Raw genomic sequence first — 7,158 nt, forward strand, 5'->3', positions numbered from 1 at the left:
TATTATAGCATGAATTTATTTTTGCACAATAATGTATAGACTGATGTAGGTGCATTTTGGGGATTGATTAGGAAAATTTGGAATCTTAGACTATTTTGCAACTACTGTAAATGTTTTTACAATAAAATCAATGTAAATTTACTCTAGAGGAGGGCTAGGATTTTTGGAAGAGTGGCTCAAATGTAAAATTATAAAATTATACTTACTTTTATATATATTATGGCAAATTATAATTTACCCACCTGTGATTTGCCTGAAATTCAACTTACCTACCTGTAGTTTGATTTTTGACACTTTACCCACTTGTAATTCTTTCCATTAGTGCTTTGTAACCACCTCCCCAATTGCCGTTAGACTAACATCTTATATGCCAAATCAGAACACAAAACAGATCAAACGCCTTCTCTCCTCAAAAATACTCTCACACTTTTTCACCCACTCAAAACTGAGGAAGAAGGAGACCATTGAAGAAGGCGAGCTGAAAATCTCTCAATTTTGTGGGTCAGCTGGAATCATCTGGCTATTTCAGAGGAGGATTCGTCTGTTGTGGGTCGAGTTGAACACATCTCTCAGCGCAAAGCCGCAAAGATCTGGATTATGATCATCTTTGTACAGATTTGAAAAAATTATTTTTTGAGCATTGGCCGGTATCCAAAGGGGCTAGCTAGCATAGTCGTCCAAGGGGCTTTGTAAAATTAATGTTTGGGCATAATTTGCAGGGAGCAATGATAGAAGGGGATTCCAAAAAAGTTGCATGGATGCTTTGAGAAAACCCAAATTGATTTTCTGATTGAACCATGTTGATGCTAACTAAGTTGCTAATGTTAAGGTGTTTTGATATTATAGGTGCATGATTTGTTTGTTTTGTTTGAATCTCAAGTCAAAACTAAGGTGCTTCAATCTTTTTAATTTCTTTAGGATAATATATGTTGGCTTATGTTTCTAGGATCATCATCTTCAGTATAGCTATGCATTGTGGTGAACCTGTCTAACCATCATCTGACATTTTAAATTATTTAGGTGTCAAGCCCGACTTCAGGATAACTTAATATATCTAGGTACCTCTAACATTGAGCGTACCACCAAAATTTTAAAAAGATAGATACACGTGCCCAGGGGCGGCTCAACAAATTTTGAGGCCTAAGGCGATATATTTAAATATGGTCTTTTTTATATTACTTAAAAAATGTTTAACTAGTTTTTAATATCATAATTTTTTTTTATAACAAAAATCCATTCTTTTTATCTTGTAATATGCTTTTTTTGTTTTTTGAACTTATAGAAAGTATCCCATACGCAAGCCCAAAATATCTAGCTTTAAAGTCGTAACTGCTGTTCTGCCATCAGGTTTTGGTACTCTACCAACAATTCCACTGTACTTTCCATGATCCACCTTGGCTGTGACTGAACATGTTTGAAGTAATATCTGTTTCGTGCATTCCATATACTCCAAGCCGTGATTGCTCACTTGTCTAGTTCTGCTGGCTCCAACGTCTCCTGCATATGCTTGAAGAGCAGAAAGAAGTCATTCACGTCGTTGCTACATTTTTGTACTCGCCTCTGACCAGCGCCCATACATTCCTTGCAAACGGGCATTTCTAGAGTACATGTGCTATCGTCTTTGGTTCCTTACGGCAAAACTCGCATGTTACCTCAACCGGGATCTTTCTACGACTTAAGTTTTCCCCCATTGGTAGACAATTTAAGCAGGCCCTCCATAGGAATGTTTTCACCTTTGGTGGAACGTTAAGCTTCCAGATTTTTCCCCAAGTAACGCCGTGTGCCCGAACTGAAAAGTGCTCTGCCAAAGCAGTGGATTTCAGTCGCAAAGCTACTCTGTATGCTGTCTTTACCGAGAATGGTTTTGATTTGTTTGCAGTCCAAACCAGCTTGTCCTGGGAGTCAAGATTATTGAGGGGAATAGATAAAATTTGTTTACAAGTGCTAGGTGTGAAGGTTGCTGCCAATTTACCCCTGTCCCACTGCCGTGAACTCTGGTCTATCAACTCGCACACCTTCAGCTCCTCATTTGGTTCATGTAAGAAGACTGGTGCATTTGGGAGCCATTTATGTGTGGTCACCCCTATTCTGCTACCATCCCCAATCTGCCAAATAGACCCCTCCCTTAACACACCTCTTGCAGCCAACAGTGATCTCCACACAAATGATGGATTAAAGCCCAATTTTGTCGTCAAGAAGTTATAGTTAGGAAAATACCTCGCCTTATACACCTTATAGAAGAGTGAATTTTCATTATGCAGGAGCCTCAATGCTTGCTTAGCCAACATTGCCAAATTGAACACCGAGATGTCGTGAAATCTCATACCTCCTCTCTTCTTATCTGTACACAATTTTTTCCAGTTAATCTAGTGGATCTTCTTTTCGTCCATGGTTTGCCCCCACCAATAATTTGAAAGGAGGGAGCTAATTTTGTCACAAATGGCATTTGGTAGTTTGAATAGAAACATGGAATAGGTGGGTATAGTTTGGGCAACCGTCTTAATTAGGATCTCCTGACCTGCTTTAGATATAACTTTTCCCTTCCACCCCATCACCCTTTTAGTGATTTTTTCTTGAAGCTCCTTAAAGGTATTAACCTTTGATTTTCCACTCACCATTGGTAGTCCCAAATATTTTTCACAATTCACCATAGTCCTTGCCCCCATCATTTGTTGTATTACCCTCCTCACTTCTAGTTTGATATTGGTGCTAAAGAACAAATTTGTTTTTTGTCTGTTGATGACTTGACCTGATACAGCTTCATAAGTCCCCAAGAGATTGAGTAGTCTTTGACACTCCTCCACAATGGCTCGACAAAATAAGAGGCTGTCATCAGCAAACAAGAGGTGAAAGATGCACACCCCATGTTGGCTAGATTTTATCCCTCTCAGAATATGGCTTTCTTCAACTTTTCTTAGCATGGCGGACAAGCCTTCAGCACAAAGCAGGAACAAGTATGGGGAAAGTGGGTCACCCTGCTTTAGTCCTCTTGATGGTTTTAATAATCCTCGTGGCTCCCCATTTATTAGAACTGAATATGAGGCTGTTGTGATTATCTCCATGGCAAAATGGACCCATTTAGGGTCAAAACCCAGCTTCAACATTATCTCGCATAGAAAGCCCCACTCTACTAGGTCGTAGGCCTTGCTAATGTCCAGCTTGACTGCCATTTGTCTCATTCTTCCTTTTCTTTGGTTCCTCATCTTGTGTAACAACTCATATGCTACAGTAGTATTATCAGTGATAAGCCTATTAGGTATAAAAGCACTTTGTGCAGTAGATATCACCATAGGGAGGACATGTTTAACACGATTGGCTACAACCTTGGAAACAATTCTGGATATTACATTACCCAAACTTATGGGTCTATAATCAGCCATGGTTTTCACATTTTAAAATATATTGTTTGAAACATGGTACCAAACACATTTTTTACGTTATGAGTACTTTAAACACGAATTTTCACAACACTTTTTAAATCACAGTTCTCACATCATTTTAAACAATAATACTTGATTAGACACTGAAAACTGTGATTCTAAAAAAATAACGCGTTTGGTAAGGGTTTTTTTAGGAGTATTTGAGTTACGTTGTTCATTTTTTGGTGTTTAAACGTTGAATTTGAAAAACTACTCTCACCAGTTTTCAGATTTTAAACAACGTTGCTCAATGGCACTTTTGTAAATATTTTGAAAAACATGGAGCTCACTTGATTAGACAACCCACATACCAAACACACCCGTATCAAACCATAGGGCCCACTTGTCAACGTTTTAAAAATAAAACACACATATATCAAACACATAATTATGTTTTTTTATACGCTGAAACATGTTATTTGAAACATGACACCAAATACATTTTTTGTTTTATGAATATTGTAAACACGTGTTTCGACCACACTTTTTAAATCACATTTTTCACATCGTTTTAAACAACGATATTAAAAATCTCCAACCAAATAGGAACAATTTCTTAAAACTTACAAAGTCATGATCACCCACGTCAACCACCGTGACGAAAGTCAGGCAGCCCCATGGACAGTATAAGAGAGTTTAGGAACCAATAATAACTTAAATCCACAACATTAATGTAAGGACCAAAAGCTCATAAAATCAACTTCAAAACGTTATTGTTGCTCTATTCACTTAAGAGTCCTCATACAATACATTTGGTAGAGAGGGTTCAACAACAAAAACCCCCCTCTCGTAATCTCTTGATTCCTATTTATACTATTCTTTGCTTTCATCGTAGCCCTACACCTTGCAATCTGCAGTCCTTTTCCCGTGACACTTGTCCGTCGGCAATGGAACAAGATTCCACTTTGCATCCCGTACTGTTCAGGTCATGTCCACATTAATGTGACGGATAGAGGAAATGCTTGCTAATTAATGCGGCCAGAATGGTTGTTGCCAAGCATTTAATGCAACCTTGCAACCTTCCAAATCAGCCTATTACAACCAGATATTTGTAACATGCCCCTTATTTAGTTACCGTCCACGCCACCTCATCTTCGGGCACACCTGGAGAGACCTCATCTTTCATTCTAAATGTTGGCCTTCCTTTCTTCGGGTCTTCGGGTTCTTAGGTCCTCGGGTCCTCACAACAGCCCCTTTAATACTTGAGTTATGAATCATGTATTCATAACTAAGTTTTAACTTCTTATACACGCTTCTTACCCATTTTATGCTTTCACACGTACATACGTCTCTTCACTGCCCCATGATCCGCATCTGGCGCCTCGTATCCCACGTTGTGGCATTTATGGCGCCTGACGCTTCTTTTCCCGCGCACGTTCTACGGTTGGATGAGAAATGTACGGTTCAGATTCTGCTCTTAATTATGAGCGGGAAAGTTACCGCTCTTATTATTTTTTTTACCCCATTACCTCCACTTCCCCCACCCCTATAAAAGCAACTTTTTACACTGGATAAAGCTCATTTTGCCATTTCGAAGGATTGAAAGAAAAGTGAGCTCCCGAGGATCATCCTTAAGCGACTTTCAGAGGTGTGTTCATTTTCCTTTCCTTTTGTCTCTCCTTGCTTACTTTTCTCCTCTTGCAGCGGGGGTTAATGGGTAGATACGCTAAGTTAGTGAATACGGATGAGGCGAAGGCCGCTTTTAAGGACCGATATCGGATCCCCAATGACGTAGATATTACGTATTGTGAGATAGAAGATATTCCACTGGTGTCTCGGCCACCTGAATCCGTTTTGATTCCGATGATTGCATTTATTGAGGGGGGTATGGAAATTCCTATGGGTAGAGTAACTAGGGATTTTCTAATAAATTATAGACTTACCCCTTCGCAATGCTCCCCAAATGTCCTTAGAATTTTAGGATGCGCGGATGCCCTTAATCGAAAACTGGGAACCAACTTGACTTGGCAGGATGTAAATTGGGTATATAACTGCCAAAAAGGGGATAGGACTAAGTACTATATGAAGTGTAGAATCCCTTCTGTTAGGCTGATTTCCTGTTTACCCGATTCAAGCAAAGGGATGGATGAAGATTATCTCGTCATCTCGGGCAATTGGCATGACGGATTGCATTGCCCTACCCGAGAAGGGGTACCAGGTAGGGTTCCCGAGGACTAACCTAGCACTTAGGACTAACCATATTCTTTTCTGTGCTTTACACCACACCACGTATTTGTTTAAATGACTTCATTTTTATTGCAGACGATTACCATACTGCCCCGAATCTGTCTACCGTGAACCGTGCTGACTTGAACAGGATTCTTCGATCGGAGATATTCGTTCATAGGGACGGACAGCTCCGAGCAGCCCACCTCATCCTCGGATACCACCCCTCTACTAAACGCTTCCAAAGCCCGAAGAACGTGATAAGAGCAAGAGATTTAAGGCTAGCTCAAATTGACGTTGCCGCCCCGGGATTTTTATTAGCCGTACCTCCCCCTGCAAGAATTCAGGACGCACAACTCCCTGCTTCACTCGCCGCCCAACTGATCCATCCTCCTTTGCAACAAGCTGCCAACCCCGACGTTGAAGAAAGAGCTGCCACGCCCGAGCTCCCTTCTCTCGAGGTGACAGAGGAAGACTTTGAGGTGTTCTACCGCCCAGACGCTCCTTCCAGTTCCCAACCGTCCACCAGTCAAATGGGTTTCCAAGAAAAAGAGCCTGACCTGTTGGCCCTACTACAGGCACATGCAGGCAGCTCCTCGCCAGCCGTGTCGGTTCCTCCTCGTCCCGTTACTCCAGCTGTTACTCAGGCACCCCCCTCGGAGGCAACAGATAAAAAACGCAAAAGGGGTCAGAGTAGCAAACATGTTATAGACATCGAAGAGGGGGAAAACCTTGACCCCTCTGTTAAAGATACCAGGGCTACAAAGGCCCTTTCCAAGAAAGTTGTTCCTACTGGTTCGTCTAAGGACCCCAGTAGTGAGCCTACAAAGAAGGCGTCAGCCTGGCGACCCAACTTCACTCTCAGTTCGGGCAGCCCTGTCATGGATGACGCGAACCTGAGGGACCCGAAGAAGGGAAGCTCGAGCCTGGTGGCCGAGTGTCTAGAGAAGGCTCGTGCCTTCCCGAGGATATGGCGAGTTACGATCCTTCCGTAAAAGGGAGGTTTTCTTGTCTTTGAAGCAGGACTTGGCCAAGGTATTTTTAAGCCTTTGCACAGTTTATACATAAGTTTAACTCTTTATTATGGCTAACTCTTCTGTTTGTACTTGAATACATCATAGGCGGTCCAAGCTTCATTTATGGCTGAGGAATGGGTAGATCATTCACTGGATCTTGCCCGCAAAGCTGATCAGAATGCCGAGGCGGCATTGAGGGCACAAAAAGAAGCTGAGTTGAATTTGAAGGAGACCCTCACTCACCTGTCCGAGGTAGAGAAGGCTCACAAGAATGCTGAGTCAGCCCTGAAAAGCTACGAATCTCAAGCAAACCTTGCTCTTGAAGCTCAAAAACAAGCCCAAAGTAGGCTCGCTCTAACTGTTGTTGAGCTTAAGCAAACGCAAGAGAAATTGGCCGCCAAGGAGCAGGAGCAGGCTGTAGCGGAACAAGTTGCGTACGATGCAGGAATAAAAAAGGCTTCGGATAGCCTGACTGCCCAACTCAAAGGGGTTGCTAGGGCGTTCTGCTTGGAGGTATGGGGTCAAGCCTTGGACGCTGCTGGGGTAGCTGCCGATGC

The sequence above is a fragment of the Castanea sativa genome, chromosome 10 (genome assembly GCF_040712315.1).
Source record: "Castanea sativa cultivar Marrone di Chiusa Pesio chromosome 10, ASM4071231v1".
In the NCBI taxonomy this organism is placed as follows: Eukaryota; Viridiplantae; Streptophyta; class Magnoliopsida; order Fagales; family Fagaceae; genus Castanea; species Castanea sativa.